The sequence below is a fragment of the Acinonyx jubatus genome, chromosome A1, assembly GCF_027475565.1.
Source record: "Acinonyx jubatus isolate Ajub_Pintada_27869175 chromosome A1, VMU_Ajub_asm_v1.0, whole genome shotgun sequence".
In the NCBI taxonomy this organism is placed as follows: Eukaryota; Metazoa; Chordata; class Mammalia; order Carnivora; family Felidae; genus Acinonyx; species Acinonyx jubatus.
In genome coordinates this window covers 31028927-31055242 of record NC_069380.1, presented here as the reverse complement: position 1 = coordinate 31055242, position 26316 = coordinate 31028927, and the positions used below count along the sequence as shown (strand labels likewise).

Genomic DNA, 26316 nt, shown 5'->3' with positions numbered 1-26316 from the left:
TTTCAGTGCCTAATCCTAATGAAACTCCTCCACCTCTTATTGTTTGGCTTTTTTCCATATTTATTTTGAGGACTCCAACAAAGCAGAAAAAAATACTTAAATAGCCTGCTTCCCTCCAGAGTCTTCAGGACTATTCCATTTTTCATAGATACATTAATCTTAATTCTTTCAAATCCATCAGAAAGTTCATGATTTCAAATCATGATTTTAAAGTCCAAATCTAATTTAATCAGGGAAATTTGATGAAGTCTTTTCCAAATGTATTCTTAAAGAAATTATTCCAAAGCTCTCCCATCCAATAAGGTCTTATTAATTTTGAAAGAAACAAACTTGATTTCACCCCTCAATATATTTCAGGACTTCATCACAGATCAATTTAGATTAATTATACTCTACAAGATATTACAATTAATAATACATACTGTATTGCACGCTTTCTTTAGGCTGTTCACAATCATGATTATGAAGATAAGAATTTAAAATTTGACAGCATACCCTACAGAGCCTATATCCAGAGAATTACCGTCTATTTTCTCTTCTTTAGAGCGAAGATTCTAGATTTTTTTTCCTTTTCTATCAAGCTGTTTATTTTCCGTCGACCTTATGTCCACTTTGCGTTTAGAGTCTGTGAAAGAAGAGCTTCAGACCGGTCAGTAGTTCGCCCCCAACTCCGGCCTGGTAGTGGAAGCTACAGACCAGGCCTCAGCATGGAACTGCCGGCTGGCTGCGGGCACCACGTGCACCTTCAGACCCCACCGCCACCTCCCGCTGAGTCATAGCGATCGCGGCAGCTGGGGTTGTGCATTCAGCCTGAAATTCCCCCTTGCTCACACCCTCTCCAGCAATGACCCGCTTTTCCTCCTCAGGCTCTTCAGGATTTCTTTGGAGGTAGAGACTTCCCGCTTACTTCTCGCTTACGCGAGACTTCCCGTAAGCGTTCACGGGAGCCAGGACCGCACATGCGCAGAACTTCCTGGCCGCCCGGCCTCCTCAGGCTCGCCTGGTGAGCTCCCTGTGTTTGCTCTGGATGGCCGGGTCCACACGGGTGGGGGAGAGTATGTTATACGGAGCGGTGGTAGGCCCATGTTTGGAAGTCAGGGTTGGTGCCATCTAAGAGGGTTCCTGCTGCAAGAAATTTCAGGACTTCCTCCTCCTTCATCTGTAGGACATCAAGGGCTCTGGACATTGTCAAAGTTTCCCTGAAAGCTATGAGGGAAACTCAGAACAAGAGGGTGTGGACCCCTCTCTCGGTAGTAGGAAAAAAGCCAGTATCTCTTCATTAAGTTTCAAAAAGAACATATTAGGTATCATAAAAAAAATATAATTCTTGCTTATTTTAAAATAACATGTAGAACTGGAAGTTTGGCAATGGAAAGGGCATTAAATATGATTTTATATGATTCTTTATACATAATGAAACTAAGGCACAGAGACTAGGTGATGAAAGTATAGCTCTTTTTGTTTGCTCCAAAAATCTAGGTTACAGTTTACATACAAAATTTAATACAATGATATTTCTTTATGTACTTTAGTCTATTTAAAACTAAAATTAAGTGTTTTCATAATTGTAAAGTATGAAGTGACTCATTAGATATCACCATATATGGGGAGCATTGCAGTAATTTCTTAACAAAGAATGGTAAAGTATTAGCATGATTATAGATTAATGCCTTTCAGATATTGGTTTTTTAAATGATTGCCCCATGTGCTTTAAGTTATAAATAACATTGTATTCCCTAGATAATTCCTTATTTCTAAAGCATACCCTTGAATGATAGTTACCTTCTCTTCCATATTCTTTTTGCCTATTTTCCTCTTTTAAATTATTTAACGGCTGATATTCATTTATTGACATATAAATACAGCCAGTAAATACTTGTCATTTACCCTTTGATGATACTCTGAGAGTCTCTTGAGTATGCTAGCCCATATAAATGCTAGCACAAATAAACTAATGGGTGTGCTGTAATAGATACTCTTTATGAAGGATACTGAAAAAGACAGCGGAGGAAAAATAAACTAAAATACAGTGCAGATTGAGAAATATCTATACTTACATTTGTGTTGATATGCACATTTATGTGTATTTATTTGCTTTTGTTAGTGGGAGAAAAAGTGAGTTATAAATGCCTCTTGTTTCATTATGGGATACACAAGCCTGGACCTTTAAGTTCTCTACAAGTATTTATATGTGTAAGGAAAAATGGGAAATTCTGATACTTACTGATTTTTTTTAATGTTTATTTTTGAGAGAGACCACAAGCAGAGGAGGGGCAGAGAGAGAGGGAGACACAGAATGGGAAACAGTCTTCAGACTCTGAGCTGTCACCAACTGAGCAACCCAGGTGCCCCAATACTTACTGACTTTTGCTTTAACTTAGATGTATATCTGTAGATATTTAATTACTACCATATTTATCAATAAGCCTAAATAATGTAGTGTATTTTTTTTCACTTCCATGTGAAAAAATTAAAATGACATCATAAAATTATCACAAAACGTTATGCAATTAAAAAGTAATTTGATTTTAATAATAATGGTATTAGTAACACTCGCTGGGTTTTATGGTATGTCAGGGAGTGCAGTACTCATTCTCAAAATAACATTGTTATTTATGCACTGTTACCAACTCCATTTTATTGATGAGCAAACTGAGGCTAGTGTGGTAATTTCTCTAAATTTAGATATTTTGTAAGGGCTGGAGTTGAGATTATAATCCAGGCAGTCTGGCTCTGGGTCCATGATTTGGCCTCTGTGAAATGGGAATTAATATAAATATTATTTTGCTCTTTCTACTGTTACAAAAGTCATGGTTTCTTCAGTGAAGATGTATTATTTTGAAATTGAATGGAAAAGATCAACAGTGATACAAACAAAATTTTTTCCAAAGAATAAAAAGAAACTTTGTTCAATTGTTTACAGAAAGCCAGATATTTAGATTCAAACTGAACATGTGTATTAAACAGATGGCACTGTAAAACTATTCTTATTTCTCTTTGCTGAACTGCCCTGGGTTTGAAGAAATAATAGATTTTTAAAAATTACACAGCTCTTGCCAGAAAATGAATTCTCAATTTCAAAAGTGGTTAGTGATTATAAAATGTGCTTTATTTTGTGTGGCTATGTTTTGAAGTGCAAATCTCAAGAAGTATCTCAATTATAAAGTATCTGCATCTTCAGTGTTAGTTTCTTAAGCAGCTGAAAATAAACCGTGTCCCCTAAAAACTCCCTATACAACAGGAATTTCAGGAACAAGTGAATGTGTTCTTGAGACCATAAGAAATATATAAAATCTGTAATTCGTGTTTGAGTCATAGTCATGGTTCTGCAAAGTTCCCCATGAAATTGGCTTTCTTTTATATAATTTCTGAAAATGAAGCTGAATACTCCTAGCAACAAGGTAAAACTGGAGATAAAAGTGAGATTTAGATCTGAATTCACTGCTCAGCTCTTGAGACTATTTCAGAAGATGAGGATACTTGTTGACTTGATCAGAAATGATCAGTGACCCAGTGCTCTGTGAATACTCTGAACTCAAAGAACAAAGCTCGCGAAATGTTCGTAAAAACACAATGACGTAAAAATAATAAATGGCACACAAATATTAGACATGTTTACAATATTAACTTTGCAGTTAAGTGAAAGTTATAAATGAAATATCCAGTAATGGTGATCTGATTGTTTTTAATCTTACCACACACCCATACACATATGCTTCATATAATAAATATCTAAAAATAAAATGACAAATATATTTTGATGAAATATTTGTGCTTAAAGTATAATTCAGATTGATAGAGACACTGAATTTAAGTGTTAAGGAACTATAGTATATGATGATCATTTTAAATGTGTTGAATTAATAATAATAATAAAAAAGATACTACTAAGGTTGTTAGGATAGACAGAAATGTACAGTGTTGTATAGTGTTGAAGTATATACTAAAAGGCTTTGGGAAAAAGGAATACAAATGGAGGCTGGAAGGGAAATAGAGAACTAAAGAGGAAAGAGAGAAAATGAAGGGCTCAGGCATGAAGGTGTCCATGTATGTTTGAAAAAGGAAGGGCAGTAGGTAGAACCACATTCCTGCGTTTCTCCATACCAGTCTGTTGTTCATTCACAAAGCTTTCTCCTGCCCAATTTATATTCTCTATGAAAATAAATCTTGTTAGCATGTTATGAATGTTAACAAGTGCTCCAGGCACCTTCCAGAAAATACCACCAAATTAAACTTTCAGGAAGGAAACCCATTTCCTACCCTCACATAACTACCAATTCTTGTCTACATTCCAAACTGGCAGTTCACATTTTAGTTTTAATATGTATAAAACTTTGCTTTTTCCAACATCCCCAGAGATTATTAAAGAGAAGCAAAGTTTACATTACATGCATTTTATAAGAACTCAGGCCCAGTGTGTTTGGAGGCAGAATGGCAAGATAAAAGAGGGCAGAACAGAAAAGGCAAGAAAGCAGAGAAGATATTTAGATAACATTTAATGACCTAGTGAGAGGTCTTTATTAAATTAGCATACTTACTTGAAAGTAAAGAAATTCCTAACGAGTAGGTGCTTATGTTTCGCTCATGTTGCTATTGTGGTTTTTAAGTAGACCTCACACTCAGTGCAGAGCCCAACATGGTGATTGAACTCATGACCCTGAGATCAAGACCTGACCTGAGATCAAGACTCAGGCACTAAACTGACCAAGCCACCAAGGTGCCCCACTCATGTTAGTTTAACAGAAAATTGTATATAGTAGCTCACGTTTCTCAACTACAAAATGTTTGGTTTTCTCAACTTTCTTCATGGGAGATGCTGAGGCATCATAAGTGTGCCAGGTTAAAAATACAAATAAGATATATGTGTTATTAAAATATAATAATAAAAATATAAAATGGTAGCCATAAAGCAGCAAACTGGTATTTCGTGAGTCCTTGCTTTTGAAAAAGAATCATTCCTAATTGTAGGAAAACACATCCTATTCCAATCTTTTTGAACAATAGACCAAATAGTAAGCGTGGAGTGAGGATTATTTAAATTAATTAAAACTGCACGTTCTGGTTTTGTTCTATGACCTAAAAAAAAAAAAAAATGTACTTCAGCTTTGTGAACTTTGTAGGAGGAAGTCCTTGTAAAAGCAGAATACAGTCTCTTATGGTTTCGGATGTACAGTGATTGTTGTGTTTGGTTTATAGCATTAAGGAGACCTGAACAAGTCTACAAGCACTGCTAGTTATCCTAGAATTTGAAGATTGAATCTAATATTGGTGGAGGAAGGTTAAATGCATTTAACTCTGTATTTAAGGATGCAGTATTCTGTCAGTTTTAGGAGGATCATCTACCAGAGCGATCAGACATATCTCCCTGAGGTCTCTGGGACACTTTCCCAAAGTTCAGGGATAATGGATAGCTGTGTCTACTTAGGAAATCTGCCTATTGGCTCCAAGAGAAACTGTTCAGACTACTTTAAAAATTTTTGTTAACATTTATTCATTTTTGAGAGTGAGAATGACAGAGTATGAGCAAGGAAGGGTCAGAGAGAGAGGGAGATACAGAATCTGAAGCAGTCTCCAGGCTCTGAGCCATCAGCACAGAGCCTGACGTGGGGCTTGAACTCACGGACTGCAAGATCATGACCTGAGCTGAAGTTGGGTGCTTAACTAACTGAACCACCCAGGAACTCCATATTCAGACTACTTTAAAGAGGTCATTAAATCAGGAACCCCATATAGGAGGTGACACAGAGTTAAACTTCAGCCTTTTCTTTTTTCGTTCTTGTACCATACATGCCTTCATGGATTTCTATTTCAGACTCACAATCTTCTTGCTTAAATGAGAGCATTGACTTCTCAGAGTACAACCTTTAAATTCTAGACTCCTACAACCAAGAAACATTTTAGAAAAAATAAGTATTAAAAATGCATGCAGTATTTCACTCAGTCCTAAAGAAGTTAGGGTAAACCCCTGTGTTAGTTTTCTGTTGCTGCATAACAAATGACCGTGAATGTGTTTTGTATATCACAGTCTTCATAGGTCAGGACTATAGGCATAGCATAGCTGGGTGTTCTGCTCAGGGTGTCACAGCCTGCCTTCTCCTTAAGAAGCTATACTGGAGTAGATTCTCTTTCCAAGCTCATTCAAGTTGTTGATAGAATTCATTTCCTCATAGCTATATTTCTAGGACACTGTTTTGTTTTGTTTTATTTTTCTTTTTTTTCCCCCTGTTCTTAGAGGTTGTCCATGGTTCTCTGCCACATGTGATTCTCCAACGTGGCCACTTAGTTTACTGAGCCACAAGAAGAGTCTCTTGTTTCAGTCTGTTAAAACCGAGTCTTATACAGTGTAAATCCATCCCATCACCTTTGGCAAATACTGTTAGTTAGAAGCAAGTTACAGATTCCCCCCTCCCTACCCCCCTGGCCTGGCCCCAAAGGCAGAGGATTACCCAAAGACATAAACACAAGAGCTAAAAATCCTTCGTTATTGCATTGGGTTGGTCCTCCATAACTATTTAGGGTCATAGAGCAAGTTAAAGGGAAAACTTGAATAGGAGCACAGTTCTCTTCTAAACCACACCACCTTCTCCAATTTACTACCTGTCTTCACAATCTCTCTTGTTCCCATGGCTCCATTAGTCATTACAATGAATTTTAATTAAAAACTCTCTCAGATGTTCTTTGTAATCAAAAACATCCCATTACAATACATCTTACTCTTTATGACTAAGGTAACTTTTTGCAATTTTTTTCCCTATCTCTGCACTAAGGTAAGAGTATGAGATGAGGTAGGGATAGGAGGAAAATTCAAACAAAATACATTATTTTCTTTTATGATATATATAAATATATATCATTTATTTCTATTATATTTTTTAATCTACTGCAATAAACATCCCCCTGTACAGGCTCTGAAAATTACTGAAAATGTATCAGGAGAGTGTAACCTTGCACCCACTACATTTTCTCATATTGCTGTGGTATTGAGAATGAAATGATCCATATAATGTTTGAATTTGAAATGCATTGACATCTGGCTGAGAGACCCATGGCAAATTTTTTAAACACTTTGAACATTATATTTTTGACAATAGGGTAATAATATAAATTCCATAATGCTCCTTTAAAGGTTAAATAAGTTCCACTATTGAAATGTTTCTTTTTCTTCCGAGTATTAGTTTTCTTATATTGTAAACTGAAATGGCTGAACTGCATTCATACTAAAATTTCTTTCATCTTCACATTTCTACAGGAATAATTCTATAATAGGAATAATTCAGTAATTCTATAGGAAGAAGGGTTGATACCTCCACTGGGATTGATAGAGGTCTGCTAGAAAGTCCTTTGACCATAGCAAGTAGTCTAAATCTGTGTTCTTGCAGAATCTAGACAATGTCAAAATAGAGATTAGGGCTTCAAGAGAAGTATGTGATAGCCTTTTATTTTTTCTCTGCAGAAAATTATTTGGCCAGTTACATCTCTGGAAGGATACAAATCACATGATCTGTTGTGTCCAGAAATACACTAAACTTTTGTTACATAACAGAAATTCCTACATTTTTATTTGTAAAACCCAAAACCTTACTTTGTTTTATCCAAACTTAATGTCTTTTTCTTTAATGTGTATCAAGCATTTCTGTATATTCATGACTTTTTTTCTGCTCTGCTCACTTTCATTTTTTTTGCTCACTTTCAAATTCTTTGAGTCTCTGTAGACTATTCACAGAACCCCAATCTCAAGAATTTGAGTGACTTTTCTTCCTTCTAACTTAACCTTTTATAGCCCAATCATATCTTAAGTATTTGAAAAGGTTCCAGAAAATAAAATCTCAAAAGGTTATGATTTAAAGTAATGAAAATTTTCTTTGCATATGATACTTCATTCCTGTTAAATCCCTTAAAAATAGTTTGCTCTTTTCTGTCAACTGTATTTTGCCTGAAAGGGAGGAAGAAATTACTAAGAACAGGATTAGGCTGGTTTGGGAAATACTTTCATGGCACCCTGTAAGCATTTTAGTCGACTTCGAAACTATGGCTAAAACAAAGTAATTTTATTTCCCTTCCTGATTTTGTAGCTTTCTTGCTCCCTGAGAATTATAACATAGTGACTTGGTGTTGCTTGCAAGAATATTGGATTTCACTGGGTGCCAGATCATACCATCTTTTTAAATCATGTTCCTTTCATAGATAATTTGCCCCACTGTAAAATCATTAAGGATATTCATTAAGTATGCCACTCTTTTGTAGAGGATCAATATGTCTAAAATAAAAGGCACAGTTGTTTGCATTTAGTTTCAGTCATGTTTTCTTTTAGGCTTTCAGTATTTTGTTTTTAATACGCCAGAGTAGCTCCTCATGTAATGAGATGGCACCTTGTGTAATGAGCTACTGTTTATTGTTATTCCTGGCAACAGACCATACGAGGGCAAGGCCTGTTAAATACAAGTGCGCACAGGAGATGCTCCTTCAACCTGCAGTGAGGGCCTGTATGAGCAGAGGAAGGACAATATTTTTCCTTCTGTTTAGTCTCCAGGCAGATTACAGATGTCTCCAGCCTCTCTGTCTAGAGGCCTGGATCCGCTATGCTTGGTGAGTCTTTCCCCTACAAGTTCACTGATATTTTCCAATCCTTACAAAGTTAAAAGCACAAAGCAGAAAACATTTACTTCTTATTATGTTAAGTCAAATTTAAAAAGTAGGACCAGACTTAAGGCAGCTTAACCCAATCCACCATGAACTCAACTTACAGTATGCTAAAGCAACCCAGGTTTCAGCTGAACAATTTATGCTTAGGCCACAAACCAATTCTTTGCTTTCACTTCAGTTACTTTTCCCAAGAATTAGAAATAGTCTGTCATTAATTTGGACTATCTAGGGTATGAGTACTTTTTAGAAAATGTTCATTTTTATTGAATACAGTTTCAGTTAAAACCTCAAATATATTGAAAATACTCAAATTATTTTAAGTAAAATATTAGTAATTGACCAGCCACCAATTACCTAAGCTGAATGAGATGCGATTATTTGGCCAATTAAAATGAACAGATCAGAGGAGACGAGGGCCTATGAAGAAACAACTCAAAATGAATTTGGACAGAAAATAAAGTTGCATATACAAAATTAAATCATTTGAATTGAGAAAGAAGAAAATCCATCGAAAAACCACTGTTGATGGCATTTATAAGTTTTAAAAATGCTATTCTGTATTTAGAATATTTGACAAAAGTATAAAAAGTAAAATCTGATTACATTTGTTTTTGGCATGGTGAAAAATAGGAACAGGGAGGAAAATGGATTACTTTTTTGTTCCAATAAATTTGATATTACACAGATTCCATGCATTTTAAATATACATACTATTTAGTGAAAAGCCTGCTCTACTGATATTCTATTGTGGAGCATGAAATGTGAGTATACAGTAGGGTCTTACATAACATTTAACACCCCTAACTCTATGTCTCTCTCAAGTGAAGACTTGAAATAGTTTGTATGATTCATTACAGATATGTAATTCTATGACCATAATTATACTATTATCTGTAAACAAATACCCAAACAAAAATAACAAAATTGGATTCTTAATTCAATGCCATCAGGACTGCTTTCTGCGTTGTAGAATGATTACAAAGCCTAAAAATTCCAGTGAGAGCTTGAATGAATACAACTTTACTTTGTTTAGTTCTTTAACAAGCAAAACATATGCAATGGTTGCAACTGTGATAACTTTTTTCCTAGACTTTTCTAAACTAAGGCAAAAATAGCTTATTGACTAATTTCAAACTATTGACTTTCATTCTGTACATTTTAATGTTGTTACTAACAAATGAGTCAACATAAAATTTAAGATCTCTTCACACATGCTTAAATCAGAACTTTCTATTAGCTTCATCTAGCATCTTCCTGGGTTTAAAAATGTGTCAGAAATACTGCATGGTATAATATCTATCCTCTAGAAATGTAACATATATATATGTAACAAATATACGTATATAACAAATATATATGTAACAAATACATATATATTACTATGTATTTGAATTATAAGCTATGCACAGAGAGAAAACTCAGGATCTTAGAAGCTCCTATCCAATATGTGTTGAGCTTGTTACTGAAAGGTATGATACAGACAGTGGCAAACATAAAGTATGTGGGATTTGGCAAAGAGGATAGGAGTCTCAGTGCCAATAGTTGAAAATGAGCAATATAATTTTCCCGTTCTTTGAAATATAACATTTCACAATATGAAATTATTCATTTTCATTATATAGATTGAATCATATATAAAGTTTATCATTCTACCTGAGTTTTTTTTTTGTTTGTTTTAATGTTTATTTTACTTTTGAGAGAAAGACTACAAATGGGGAGGGACAGAGAGAGAGGGAGACAGAGGACCCCAAGCTGGCTCTGCACTGATAGCTGAAAGCCTGATGTGGGGCTTGAACGCATGAACAGTGAAATCATGCCCTCAGCCAAAGTCAGATGCTTAACTGACTGAGCTACCCAGGTGCCCCTGTCATTCCACTTTAAAATCATATTTCTTTGCATTTTGAAAAATGTTACCAGGATTAGTTTTCATATGCAAGAATTTCAAATATTTGTAAGAAGATATTTCTTTGAAGATAACAAGGGTTTGTAGGGATTGAATAAGTAAAGTGAAGGTAGCTGATATCTTTTTTTTTTTTAAGTTTACTTACTTATTTGGGGTGGGGGGAGCAGAGAGACAGGGAGAGAGAGAATCCCAAGCAGTCCCTGCTCTGTCAGTGCAGAGCCCGACGGGGGCTCAATCCCACAAACTGAGAACATGACCTGAACCAAAATCAAGAGTTGGATGCTTAACCAACTGAGCCATGCTATCTCCAAGGTAGATGATATCCTGATGTTAATAATGGGGATACTGCAGGGCACCCGGGTGGTTCGGTCAATTGATCATCCGACTTCAGCTCAAGTCATGATCTCGCATGTGGTTCATGAGTTGAAGCCCTGTATCGCGCTCCAGCAGTCAAGTCTGTCAACAAAGATCCCACTTTGCATCTTTTGTCCCCATCACTCTGCCCCTCCTCCACTTGCACTCTTCGCCCAAAATAAATAAATAAATATTTTTTAAAAAGTTAAAAAATTTGGGAAACTGGAAATTGTGTACTATTTTTGCAACTTTCCTACAAATCTAAAATTAATTCCAAAATGGAAATTTATATTTTTATTTATTTATATTTTTATTATTATTATTTTTTCATTTTAGAGTGTAAGAGTGCAAGTGGGGGAGTGGTAGAGGGAGAGGGACAGAGAATCTCAAGCAGGCTCTATGCCCAGTGCAGAGTCTGACAAGGGGCTGGATCCCACAACTCTGAGATCATGACCTGAGCTAAAATCAAGAGCTGGACACTCAACTGACTGAGCCACCCAGGCACCCCAAAAATTTCTTTTCAAATAACCAAATAAATAAAATGAAAGTAGATGGAGGAGAAATTTACCTACTACTACATTGCATCAAGAATTGTGCTCGCCATCTTAAATTTTTTTTTTAACGTTTTATTTATTTTTGAGACAGGGAGAGACAGAGCATGAACGGGGAAGGGTCAGAGAGAGAGGGAGACACAGAATCTGAAACAGGCTCCAGGCTCTGAGCAGTCAGCACAGAGCCCGACGCGGGGCTGGAACTCACAAACAGTGAGATCGTGACCTGAGCCGAAGTCGGACACTCAACCGACTGAGCCACCCAGGCACCCCCGTGCTCGCCATCTTAAATGTATTATTTCATTTATAATGTACTAACAATACCCTTATTGAAAGATACAAAAGGCATACCAAAACTAGAGATTAAAAAGAAATTGACAGCACTGCAATAGCCTTGCATAATAGCAGCCAACAAAAAGAAGCCCTTCATGTTAACAAATTAAACCATCATGCCTTAACATTTTGCATGCAAAACTTCGTCCCCCAAATTCACTAATATATATTACTTTAATGTTTCTGTTAAATTTGGAATAAGTGTAATGCATCCTTATGGCAGGTATTTTGGAGTATGCAGAAAAGAAAGAAGAACCTAGAAATCATCATAATTCTGCCGCTCATAAATAGTATATGTGTTCTTTTTTAGCTTTCATTCTTTGTGATATGCCTATGTGTACATAAAAAGAAAACCAAAATTTTATACTATGTATTATGTGCTACTTTTGTGTGTTTATTTCCTAATTACACAAATTTTACATAAATGCATTTCATAATAGTTTTGTGCATTTTTTTCATTTCATTTTGTGTAGATTTATAATACGCACACAGCACATTTTAACACAAATTTGACCACATAATTGTGTTTGTGGGATTGTAATTTTTCATTCATTAGTACAGTGGTTTATATTAATGTCTCTCTCACCCATAAATTCTAAACTCTAGAAGTTTATATACCAAGTCCCTTGTTATCTTTGCATACCCAGGCCTGACTGTCAATCCCAACATGGCTGTAATATCTACCTCTCCATAGGTCTTGAAGTTAATTTCAATTCTTCCCAGACATGTCAATAGATTTTATATTTATACATATATATAAATATATTTATTTATTTATATCAACATATTTTGTACGTTTTGTATTTGTTTTTGTGATTACTTTTAGCTTTTCTAATCCTTTTTAAAACTGTATTTTAGTATTATAATTTAGAAGTTACACTGTGAGCTACTAGATGCCATGTAAGCTCAGATAGATAATTTCTTAACCTGAAATGAATATTCTTTTGAGACTATTCTGTGTTCTGTGTTCTCAGCATTTTGTTACAAGTAGAATTCTGGAAGAATAAATTTTAGCAGTTGCGACGACTATAGCAAAATATTGCTTTTCTATTTAATGTCCTAAAAGAGTAATCAAGAGATATTGCTCCTGAAAATGAAACCAGTTATCTCTATAAAAATTTTCTTCCCATTGTCCTCTTGTTGTCAAGTTTCCTGTAGGAAAGCATTTGAGGCTGATCGGATTCTCCCACTGCACATTGTAATTCTTCCTTCATAACACTCATCACACTAGTAGTTACTTATTTATCATCCGTGTTCCCCACTAGACTTTAATCACAAAAGAACAGAGACAATGTTACATTCTCTCACCTCTATAAGCATTGCACCTAAAAAAATCTGCTTGACACATAGTTATTTGTCAAGCTGAATTGAAAGGAACAGTGCCATCCTTGGGTACAATGCTTAATCTTGATCAGTACTTCCTAGCCAAGAAAGGTAATCATGTAAAGTTGTAGAATCAGGAGGTGCAGATTGATCAGCTTAAAGAATTACCAAAATATATTTCATAACCTAACATGACAGTGCCTACTGGCACACAATTGATGCTTAATAAGCATTTATTGAATGGTATATGATTTATTGAATGAGGATCAAACAAATAAACAAATACTTGCATGTGTTAGTGAATGAGACAAGATGTCAATTATGAGACATCATCCCTGATTGAACCTTTTGGTCACTTGCTGGTTATGTCCTACCTCAAATATTTAAACCTGGCTTTCTCACACAGAAAATACAAATACTTGTCACTGGGTTGTTATGAAGCTTTAATAAGACTATACTTGTGAAATCCCCCAGCATCATGTCTAGTATGTAATGAATATACAGTACATATTCTGAAGATTCTGGACATCATTAGAAACTCCATCCTGGTGTGGATTATAAAATCCAAGGTTTTGTTTTTTTTTTTCCACTTGTCTTTGAGAGGGAGCACATTGGACTTTTTTGAAGAGTATGTAATACTTGAATAATCTCCATAAATATTATAAAATAATATCATTCTTATTAAAAAATTTAGAAAATGCTTTGTTATATCTTATAGAATTATTTTTAAAACACTTTCTGAAATTTGCCTTGAAAACTCCTCTAATTATATAATTTTATAATAGAACATATGTCAAAGTTAAGATATATTCTTGATAGCCTTTTTACTTGTAACTACATTTTCTACTAGCTTCTTTTTTCAATCAATAATTCCTGAAGCCTACTCATTGATTTAGTTATAATCGTTTGACTAATTGAAATATTGAACATCAAGGTAGGAGGTAGTATGCAGAGGTAGTATTTGACTTTAAATGCATTGTTTTATAATTAAAACATTTATTTTTTTCAATTTATTTTAAGGATATTTCATGTTATCAATCAAAGAAAAATAGGAATTATTGCTATTTCACAATTTAACAGGATATTTTTAAAAAAGCCTTGAAATTATCTGCCTTCCTTTATCATTAAATGTCTACAAAGAGGTATGTGTTTATTTTTTCTACTCCTCATTCACCCTTTTTTTATTGCAATATTCTGATTCTCTTCCTAAATTTCCAATTGCTCCCTTTTTCTTCTTCATTTGGAGTTCAAATTCTGTCATCACATCCATCAGTCAAAATCCTTAGTCTCTCCTGAACACAGTGTCTTCATGTAGGAAGGGGACTTCAAGATACTAGATCCAGGAGTTTATGTATCTATTTTTTTAAGGACCTTATTTCTTCTATCACCTAAATATACATATTTACCAGAGTTTATTCCTTGACTTTTCTCTCCTCTGCCCTATGCAAGTAGGCAGTATTAACAATCTCTGCTTCAAACTTTACCTCTATGGTGACTCCTAAATTGATATCTCTAGGCCTAATGTTTAAACTTAACCAAAGCTCTTCAACTTGGCTGTGTCTCTGAAACTCTTCAGGAAACAGAGTTGAATAAGCCACACGAGACTTCTCCATGTTCTGAACATATCTGGTGTATTTTCTCTGCTCATTTACATCATTCCATCCACTAGATGGAATAAACCTATGTGAATAAAAACTTAATCTGGCTTTCAGTGCCAGAATAAATCCACCTTTCCCACGAAGCTCTTGTTCTTTCACTATTCAGCTAGAATTTTACCCAACCCTTTGTAAAGAACTTGGAACAGAGTGCAAATAAAATCGAGAACACATGTTTGTTCTTACAGAGCACATTGTTCAGCTCTCACTCTCAAACCCAGTTGGGAGAAATTTCTTCTGTCTGTTCTCAAATTAGTATGGGCATCTCTCTTCTGACACTTATCCATCCCTATATTCCTTGCAGGCATTGTATCTACTATACATTCATGTGGCATATGGTCAATGAAAGAAATGTCTAATGTTAGATAGTGTGTAAAAGAGACTACAAATTGTTTAACCTGTCTAATCGTGTACACTGCATAAAGCAAATTAGAAAAAAAAAAGTCACAGGTACAGATCTAGATAAGCATAAAAGGATGAAAAAGAGTGAGATAGGAGAAAGATGGACAGCTAAGTTCATATGTGGCTTTGTAGGAAGGTAGAGAAAAGAACCAGAGAGGGGAGTCTCCATTACTCTTAGCTTGTTTTAAAAAAATAAAAATGGGGCATCTGTGTGGCTCAGTTGGTTGAGTGTCTGATCTCAGCTCAGGTCATGATCTCATGGTTCATGAGTTTGAGCCCTGCATTGGGCTTGCTGCTATCAGTGCATACATAGCCCACTTCAGATCTTCTGTCCCCTCTCTGTCTGTCCTTCCCCCACTCATGCTCTCTCTCTCAAAAATAAATAAAACATTAAACAAATTTAAGAGAATATGAAGAAAGTTTAGAATCATATTTGTCAGGGTCTCACATCAGCCAGCAAGTATGTTCCCAAGAGCTGACAAGTAGTCCCAGGGTACAAAAAGACAAATCAATTTAGCTTCCAAGTAGCAAGTAACATTGAGGGAGATGTGTCAGGAGTAAGTCCTCAGGCTCATGACTGATAATCAGTAACAGATTTTAGTTCTTAGGAGATTTCTGAGAACCAAGTAGAGCACCAAGTTTTAAGACCAGGATGCCACTGAGTATGCCACTGAGTAGCCAGAGAGCTAGACATTGTGAACTAAGGCAAAACATAACTTACCAAATGCTAGTTCAAAAGTAAACATGTTTTCAGAATAAACAAAGTCTAGTTATGGGGACATTGGGTAGTGTATGGGCTCTAATGTTAGCAGGAAAGGTTTGATGTTGAGTTTATGAAAGCCGGGTTATAGTTATGTAAGTCCTTCCTGTCATATGTCAGGGTTAGCCTATCAATCTGAGACTGCTGGTTGAGGTCAAGGTTTGTTTTTAGAGCAGAATGAAGTAAAAGGAATGCACAGGTTGCGAACAGGGGCGGTGGGGAGGGAAGTCATTGATGTGTATTTAATCAAAACAGGCAAATGTTCGAGCTAATAATTTTCAGAAAGTGAAGCGTTTTGTAAGTTCAAAATAAAAGTTATTATCTAGTGTAACATAGAACTATTTATATTTACTAATTAAAATTAAATAAATTAACAAGAAAAATAATTGTTTTGTACAAAATATAAAGTTTCAGTTTGGAGTATACACATTTAAGGTAGAATAAAATATTTTTATTTGAGAAAATGGAGCAAAATGGTCTTCTACCTTAACATGTTTTCATATGTTTTCAGTGATATATATTATATTAGAAAATGAATAATTTGGGTTTTTATTCATATCTACCACTGCACTAAAAGAATTTTTAAATAATATTTTCATTTTCACACTCATTGTGTGTTAGCATCTATGCTAAGAATTTTACCTACACTCTTTGACTTAATCCCTCTTATATTCATATATATTCACATATGCCAAATATGATTTTCCTTTTAAAAAGAGAACTTTGAAGCTCAAAGAGATTAAATAATTTGTTCAGAGTCTCACCGTTGGTGAGCAAAGTTAGGTTTTTACTAAGTATCTGGTGGATTTCCAAAGTACTGGGATTTAAAGAACACATTGCTAAAACCAGGTCAATGTGCATACTCACAGCATCTTAGAATGGGGATGCTTTAAAATTCATCAGACAGAATGAGAGATTTTGAAAATATACCTATAAGAACAGCTTTCAAGATAACACAGGTTCACTCATTAATGAAATGGTGAGGTAAAATTGTAAAATATCCTCAGGATCGAACTATTTCAGCTCATTTATCCAGAAGCTTGAAGGATTCTCCTCTATTTGCGTGGATCAACAGATAGTGGTAAGAGAATGTGTGGATAGAGGGTAACACTATTTTATTAACCTCCATCGCAGGCCCCAGTAACATTCCTTATACCTCTATAACTTTTCTTCATTACCATTGTTTAATGGAGATTTACCTTACCTACTGTCATGAAATAATTTGATCTTGCTAACTAGTATAAAATGTGTATATTTTGAGCAACATGTTGAAATAAGAAAGCACAAAATATTACCTGCAAAGTAACAAACAGTGAAGACCTTGCAAAATATATAGGGATTATATAATTTGGTGAGAGAAGTTTTATAATTCATTTAATAATCTATCCTATGGTTTGTAAAGCAGTTTTGCACAATGAGGTTCAAAATTTTGGAGGCAACAATATATCCTTAAGTAGTAGAAAAACAAAATGCAAAAATGAACTTGCTTGAGTTTTAATTAACTTGTGAATACAGAAGATGGATAATTTTCTAATAAAATGTTAGGTTCTATCCATCAAAGGAAAAAGTGTTTATCCTAGTTGCAATGCTGGGAATTATAGGAAGAAAGGCATTTCATAAATACAAATAATGCTTATTCTAAAACATTATGCAATTTTATGAAATGTAAGTTCTTCTTCCACGTGCATCTCTGATTTCACAAAAATAGGCCATATATTGGCTTACATAAATTTCTAATTCCTCTATTGTTTTTAAACTTCCAAGTCAAAAGATTACTTAGAATGGAAGACATATAAGAAGTATGTATATATTTAAAATTACAAGTGCAGATAATTGTCCTTTTCCTCAGTACTCTGAACAAGAACCAAAAATTGCTAAACAAATAAACAAAAATCCCCTCTTGCTGTTGAACTTAATTAGATTTGAGCAGCAGGTCTTCTTAGCACTGATAACACTCCTAATCATTCCTGACTCAAAATAAAAAGAATTGTTAGAGGTTTATTAATTGAATAAACTATTATTGTTTTTTTTTCTTTTGTCCTCATTTAACTTTATGCTCATATTGTCCAAAAAACTCAAAACTTTAGTTACAAATACCAGAATATAACAAAGTTTCCCAGTTAGTAGCCAAGTGGTTTGTTTCCGTGTTGGTTATCACACAAGCCCAAGGAAAGTGAAAGTATTAAATTATGAATATGCATTTATTGGAAAAAGCAATTATGATGAAGTATGTATAACACTGGCTTCGGAGTCAGAAAGAACAGGTTTGGAGGCCAGAATCTGCATTTCCTAACAGTATGGCCTCTGATAAGTGCCTTCATTTTTCTAAACCTCAGTTTCCTTAAATGAAACGTGACATAATCACACTTCAGGGTTGTCCTGAGTATTAAAAGATACAACACATGTAAATCACTCTGCACCTCTGCACAATGTCTGGCTTAGAGTAGGCACTCAAATTGTTAGCTCTCTTTTCCTATGATAAATTAAAAGGGTTGGGGATTATACCCTAAAGATAAAACTTGATGTCATTTTGGTTTTGCAAATTGGTGGTTCGTGTTATGAGTAACTGATGGGAAAACCTCACCAACTTTAAAGATGCTTCCAGAGAATAACATCTACCCAGCACTATTCTTCTATATACCCACATGCTTTGCTTTCACTCCTAGATAGATTAACCCTCAGAATAATTATCTAAAGCCAGATGTCAAACCCTTTTACCTACTGAAAGTCACCCTCTAAATCTTCCTTATCTTTCTTAGACCATCAGTTTTTCTCTTACATACTGGATCGTTTCCATTGGCAAACATCCTAAAGTACATTTTAAAAGTCTCTTGACCACAGTGGTGTACCAAGGGCTGTAATGGAAGCAGTTTCTCAGCGGGTAGGCAATATTAAGAGATGATCATATAATGTTATATATAATATGTTATATAATACGTGTGTGTGGTTAAAATTAGCACATTTATTGCTTATCCTTTCTCAAACATTACTTTTATATTGACGTTAATTTCTAAAACTCCAGGTGTACCACCATCTTCACCGGACTCATGAGGACAGAGGTACACACATTCATTTTGGGGATTAATCAGTAAGAGGCTGGAATTATTTGAGCTTGCTTCAGATGAAATTTGTATCTCTAACCCCGGTACATTAAGATAAAAAAAAAGAGAAAAAGTAATAGATTAATGCATTTAAATTACTACAATGAAATGTCTAAGAAAAGGCAAGAAGTAGGTGAAGAAAAGCCTCTGTAAAGGTTAGAAAATGATTTGCACATCGATGACAGAATTAAAGTAACTCAGTTCTGTTTTTCATGTTTGTAAGATCTGTTCTACCAGTGCTCACTTTGAATCTTCTGTCTAAACACAGGAATATGTCAGAGCACTGGGGTGCTCCAGTCATACTGAGAACAGCCACCAAAATTGACAGGTACTTATTTACCTAAGGAAGCAATTAAATAGAAACATGATCTCATATATGAGATTTAAAAATATGGTTAAGCAAGAAGAAACTATTCACTAGTTCTTTACAACTCTGTGGATGATCTTTCTGTTCTCTTTTTAGCTAAGCAAAGTGTTTCAAACTTCACAAAGAAAGAGAAGAGCTTATCTTGTTAAATCGTCTTTGAGAACTGTACTTGTCAGTGATGTGAGTGGATGAGTGTGAATCTTCTGAAATTGTTTTGTGAGATCTGCATACAGAAAATCTCTCTTGGGAGCCTACTGATGATATCAAACTACACACTTAAGCCCTTTCAGCTCTAGAAGAGTTCATTTACTTTTAGGTTTGTTAATTGATGCATTTTTGCAAGATTGTCAGACTGTCCCAACTATTCCAAAGAAAATCTCTTTTTTGCTCATGAGAGTCTTAAGAATGAATTCAATATCTCATCCATAAAATGACTATTTTATTCTTATCCATATTTATTATCTGCCCTTTGTACATTTTATCACTCTAAAACATTTTGCTAGCATGATCTCATTTATCATTTATTGCCTCTCTTATCTTTTGCTACTGGCAGGACACTCAGTGAATTGTGTACCTTTTCAAAGTAACACATGCTCCATGAGGCAAAGTGCCAAATATCACTCCCCACGTTACCTCCTCTTTCTCAAAATATTGATTTTCTTCTCTGAGGTTGATCCAAGAGTCCCATGATATTGGTGGCTGTCTACTGATCTCCCCAATGAGGGGTAGGCCCCCTAGGGTTCTAGTCATGGCAAGCTGTCATGGCTTTAAAAACTGGCAAGCACTCTGTCAGGAAACAGATTAAAGTGTAACCTTGCTGTTTCATACTTCACTGCTAATATCATGACCATCTATTAAAAGTGCTTTCTTTGGAGGCATAGATTGCTGTTTCTTCTATAATATCACCCGTGTGTTGTTTAAAAATCTTGTGGTGTGGAAAATTGCACACAAAATAGTAGAACTTATGGGAAAAAATATGATGAGAAGATCTATGCAACTTTGTAGTGAGAACACTAAGAAGTAATTTTTTAACAATATCAAAAGAAACAAGACACTGCTACACTTAAAAACATATTAAGTTACTAATAACCTTCCTGTTAAAGCAATAACCATTTAATGATAGTTTTGATGGAAAGTGTGGAAGGAGAGGATTGCAATAACTGAGTTATTTAGACAAAAAAAAAACCCAATAAACACTTCTGGAATAGAATATATGGCAGAAGAAAGAATAGCAGGTGACTGGCATCTTAGATAGCAGGTATACCTCCATTAGTTACAATAAGCAGTATACTCATTATAGTTACAGTTACTATCAGCAGTACAGTAGTCTAATATGGGTTCAGCTGCCCTTTCAACAGGGAAAAATATGAATGAGTTAAGTAAAATAACAAAGAACCAACACAGTTTTCATTCCTTAAGTGTTGAAACTTACAGTTTTCCCTAATGAACCAGAGAATGGTAAATGGTCTTACCTTCTCATCCACGAGTCCCCCAAAACAGAGTTGTATTGTCAAGAGTTACCATTATTAGGGTAAGGAGACTATAATATGTACAAGTACCAATTCTCAAAAAGTTAACAAGAAACAAACACTTGTAAGAACTGAAATTTTAAGTTTTTAAATTCATGTATATTAATTTTTTTAACATTTTATATTATCTCATATTCAGCTCATTGTATTTTCAATTTAAAGAACGGTGACTATGAGATATTTCTAAATTTTAGCAAGAGTGCCAATGGTCAGGATTATTAAAAATGATTTTATAACAAATATGTATGATGTTCAAAATTATGTATTATTACACTGTTGATGTTTTTATTTTACTTTCCTCTTTTTTTGGTCCCTTGAAATATTTGCTATGTTCTTTTATAATAGAAAATAAATATTTGGAAGGTCAGATTTCAGTAATTGGTATTCCTAATTGAGAAATTTTGTGGGCCGATAACAATGTGCTGATTTCTAAAAAAAAATTTTAATGTTTATTTATTTTTGAGAGAGAAAGAGCACGAGTGGGGAACGGGCAGAGAGAGGGAGAGACAGAATACGAAACAGGCTCCAGGCTCTGAGCTCCAGGCTCTGAGCTGTCAGCACAGAGCCCAATGTGGGGCTCAAACCCACGAACTATGAGATCATGACCGGAGCCAAAGTCAGACCCTAAACAGATTGAGCCACCCAGGTGTCCCGAATGTGCTGCTTTTATTTCACTTTAAAGATCCCAGCTACTGGGGTGCCTGGGTGGCTCAGTCAGTTGAGTATCCTACTTCGGCTCAGGACCTCAGGCCATGATCTATGGGTCTAGAGTTTGAGCCCCACATCAGGCTTGCTGCTATCAGTGCGGAACCCACTTCAACCCTCTCTGCCTCTCTTCTCTCTCTGCATACTACTCCATGCAGTATATACTATTATGAGCTATACTTTACAAATGAGAAAACTGAGGCTAAGAAATGTCATGTAAAGCTCCTATATTACAGCTAATCTAGTAGGTAGTAGATCTGTGATTGCAACGCAAGCAGTTTTATTCACATCCTATGCTCTTTGGCCATATAATGTATTAGAACATAGAAGTAAATATTGATTCTGAGTGTATATAAGATACAGAAATACAAGAACAGGTAAATGAGCTAGAAAGATCTATGAGGGAGAAGATGACTCCAGAAAATGGCTCCAGAGGAAGCAGAAGGAGCAATACCCTAAGAAAGAAAGAACTTAGGGGGAAAAGGGGGCATGGAGAACACAAGGAAAATAAATATGTTCTTCTTCCTGTGACACAAACAGCAAGAAATTTGGCACCATATGACCTTAGGATTCAGAATTAGATGGATTCATTCACAATCTGGAATATGAATAGAATAGGATCCAAGAACATCAAGAAACTTAAGAATCTCAACAATCATATCATAAAAGTTGTGACCCACCATGAACTTCAGAAATTCAGATTGGAAGCTAATCCCATAGTGGACAATCACTAGTTAGGGTGTTCACGTTATTTGAAAAGAAAGATTAGGCAATTATACCGCCTATAAGATACATATGTCGATACTAAGTTAATGTTGTTTTATATTATTTAATGATATTATTTAGTAAATAATTCCTAGAAGAGGTAATGAAGAAAGAAAATATTTCAGTATGCTGTTCGTTCATGAATATATTTAGCTAGAGAAATTCGTAGAAAGATAATCTTGCTTGGGGCACCTGGCTGGCTCAGTCAGAAGAGCATGTGACTCTTGATATCAGGGTAGTGAGTTTGAGCCCCACATTGGGTGTAGAGGTTGTGTAAATAAATAAAACTTTAGACAAAATGATATCCTTTCTAAATTTCTTAATATAAATAGTATTTTTTTCTTTCTCCAAATGGACTATTAGTTTAATCACACACACACACACACACACACACACACACACACACACACACACACACAAATGTGTTAATGGGAACAAAAACATACTGCAAGAAGCAATTTATTTGCAATGATGATACAGTGAATTGTGTAGAAAATACTTTTCTTTTGGGGTACCTGGGTGGCTCAGTTGGTTGAGCATCCAACTCTGGACTTCAGTTCAGGTCATGATCCCAGGGTTGTTGGATCAAGCCCTGTGATGGGCTCCTTGCTGGGCGTGGACCCTGTTTAAGACTCTCTCTTTCTCTCTTTCTCTCTCTCTCTCTTCCCCACTCTCACTCTCTCTTCCTCATATTAAAAAAAATAGAAAATACATCTCTTTTTATAAGCAGTACTATTAATAACATTTTTCCATAAAAAAATTAACTTGGGCTTTTGAATTAATTGATTTTTTTTTTAATTTTAGAGAGATTGTATGAGTGGGGGAGACAGGAAGAGAGAGGGAGAGAGAGAATCTTAAGCAGAGTCCATACTCATTGTGGAGCTCAATCCTAGGACTCTGGAATCATGACCTGAGCTGAGATCAAGAGTCAGATGGTCAACTGACTGAGTCACCCAGGTGCCCCTGAATTCTTTGACTTTTAAAGGAATCTCAGTTTCAGAAATACTGAAGAAATGAAAAAGAAAAAAAGACAGACAATCTTTGGAAGAGGAAATGTATTAATTTCTAAACTCTTATTACTGCAAAAAAGTCCATTCAGCAATTTTATTAACACGAACATTTATATAAATTAACTGAAATTAATCAGTATATATTTGAATCACTGTAAATTCCATTATAAAGAGTTGATATTTTGTTGAGTGGTCTTCAATACGCATTAGATAGATAGATGGTAGGTAATAGATAGATAGATAGATAGATAGATAGATAGATAGAGAAAGAAAGAAAGAAAGAAAGAAAGAAAGAAAGAAAGAAAGAAAGAAAGGTTATTAATATTGATCTCTTATGTGTTAAAGTCTCCCTTCTTTTGTCTCTTCTGTATCATAGAAGACGGCACTTTTCAGATTCTTTTGTTATTTGGGTTCTAGTTAGTTTTGCCCAAAAGAAAACTCTGGCATATAAGAAGACAAGAAGAGAAAAGCTATTCTGTTTCTTGCTCTAGTAGTGGTAGAAGCAACTGTAGAGGCCAGTGGCTAAAAGCGATGGTGGCCTCCAGTAGAATTGGTGTCCCAGGGACAGTGGTTGACAGACCTGTCCAGTGGTAGCAGTTGTGCCTCCATCAACTCGAACATAAGCATGGATCCCTGGGCAGGCCAGGGACAGTGACAACTATCTGATCTCTGAGCAACAACTTTTTAGTTTTGTTGCTCTTTTATTCTTTCTAATAATCTTGCAATTTGTTTTATATAAATCTCTCTTTGGTTGAAATATCAAGAGTAGATTTTGCTTTTCTGATTAGACATTGACTGATAGAGATAATGGGAGAGGAGAGGAGAGGAGAGGAGAGGAAGTAAACGAAATTCTTAATGTACATCATTAGCAACCTTCCCCCCTTCAGGTTCTTATGTTTTTCTCTTTACATTCCTGGAACATTATGATACAAACCAGAATTTGGTTGATGATATAAACAGAAAATTCCAAGTTACATTAAATTGATCCATGTATTAAAATGCTGAATGCAGAATATAAAAAAAAAGAAAAATTAAAGGGCCACTGAGACAGGAAAACATGATTAAGAGGGAAAGTAGGAAAGAGAGGTAAGAAAGTAATGAGGAAAAAGCAAGACAAACCAGGTAGAATTTGGGTACGAAAATGTGGAAGAAATACCAGGTACATCTTTTGTCAAGTTTGATTCTTTTAAGCTTGAGTTCTGCGTTGTGTGATGCCAGAATCACAAAGCTACTTTCTTATTGCTTCAATTTGCTTGGTTTTAAAAGTAAATCCCTTTTTAAAATGTTTACCTTACGTCACATTAATTTTGTTTTCTGTTTTGTTTGTTCATAGCATTTTAGTTGCCTCTTGATTTTGAGACAAAATAAAATTTTATTTTCCTTTAATAGGTAAATTTGTTAATCTCATTTAGTTGCTAATACTGATGTATTCTTCCAGAATCTTCTGTTATAATAATTGTGTATAATATTTTATATATCCTGAGTTTTCTATGTTTCTTTGCTTTACAAAATGTTTTGATATTTAGTAAAGTTGATATTTTTGATTTTTGTTCAAGTGAGTAGCTTTGTACCTTTTACTTGTTTATTGACTTTTAGTACCTTCATAACTTTTTTTTTTTTTTTTTTTACTAACTGGTTTGGCAGTTTTTAAGCAAATCCTTGAACCTTTACATGTTTAACTAACATATTAATTCTTCTTTTCTCCTTCCTTATCCCTACATTTTTATTTTGTCTCTTGATGTTTAAGCAATGTATCTGGTTTTCTAGGGATGACAAGATGAATCTTTAATTTATCTCAGCCTAAATACACATAATAATAAGCTACTTCAAATGACATAAAAACCATTTGTATATATAAAATGTTTATCCCCACCAACCAATTTTATCTACTCAACAGTGTATTTTTATTATTTTATTTAAATGGGAAATCGTATTTTAACCAAAGATAATAAGGATTTTTTTTTTAATATTTAAGCAGATATTTCTCCTCTTTGATATTCTTCATTACTCTCCTAACAATGGGAAATCTCTTCAATTTACAGAATATCTGCCTCCTCTTTGTGTCATGGGGAATCTCTGCCCTGAGTCCCATCCCCAGTTTTCTGCCCTCAGGAATTCTTGGTTCCCAGACTTCCCCCATCCTAGGACAGCTACAGTGCATTCAGTGAAATCAGTTGGGAGTGGGGGGAGCACTTTAGAGAGATTTTTCTCAGCTCCCTGCTTCAGTTTCCACTCGGTGAGGAACAAGAATGCCCTGTAAAATTTTCTCTTCAGTTCTGTTTCCCCGTCTCCAACTTCAATATGATGACGAATTTACAGGATTTTTGTTTGTAAACATCCTCAAAAACAGACTAAAAGAACTAGTAGAAGAAAAGGTTTGTTATATATCAACTGGGAAAATTAAGTCATCAGACTTGCTGAGGTGAAAAAAAAATAAACAGTACAAATTTAGTCCATTTACTAAAAACAATGCATTCTTGGTGAATGTGCTTCAAGCTCAAGTTCTTTATAGAACAATACCCAATTCAGGGTAAGGTACTGAAAATGCATTTTCAGAAAATGATGCGAAAGTCAAGAATGAGGCTTTGTGGGAGGGATGGTTGGTCTGACTTATGAAACGCTGTTCAGTGAACACTGGAAGAAACATTTGTGCAAACGTCTGCGCCCCACCCCAATGTATTGAATCAGAAACTCTGGGAGAGGGGGCTCAGCAATTTGTGTTTGAAAAGGTCCTACAGGTGATCAGGATGCACAGTCAACTACATGGACCATTAAATTGGTACAACCATCTAAATTTTTTATGTTTTTAGTGTCATTGAAAATATAACAGAAAATTTGTCACTACAAAGTGTTTAGAGTTTAACTTAGAGCATTTATTTATACAAAGGAAGTACTGTTCTGTAATATTTTGCATC

General features: G+C 34.9%; 2 long non-coding RNA genes across 4 annotated transcripts in view; one reads left to right on the top strand and one right to left on the bottom strand.

Annotated features, from left to right (window-relative positions):
• LOC113600791 (uncharacterized) overlaps positions 1–878 on the bottom strand; it is a 58562-nt gene extending 57684 nt beyond the window's left edge. For both annotated transcript variants that reach the window (XR_003421883.2, XR_008295757.1), the window contains exon 1: positions 524–878. This is a non-coding gene — a long non-coding RNA (uncharacterized LOC113600791). The remainder of the gene's footprint in view (positions 1–523) is intronic.
• Positions 879–969: 91 nt separating this feature from the next.
• On the top strand, positions 970–21125 carry LOC128313954 (uncharacterized). Of its 2 annotated transcripts, XR_008295144.1 has the most exons (5): positions 970–1003; positions 2254–2345; positions 8524–8586; positions 18947–18983; positions 19294–21125. It is a non-coding gene; the product is annotated as an uncharacterized LOC128313954 (long non-coding RNA). The 2 variants fall into 2 exon arrangements; XR_008295165.1 differs by lacking the exons at positions 18947–18983; positions 19294–21125 and adding an exon at positions 14128–14901.
• The last annotated feature ends 5191 nt before the right edge of the window (positions 21126–26316 follow it).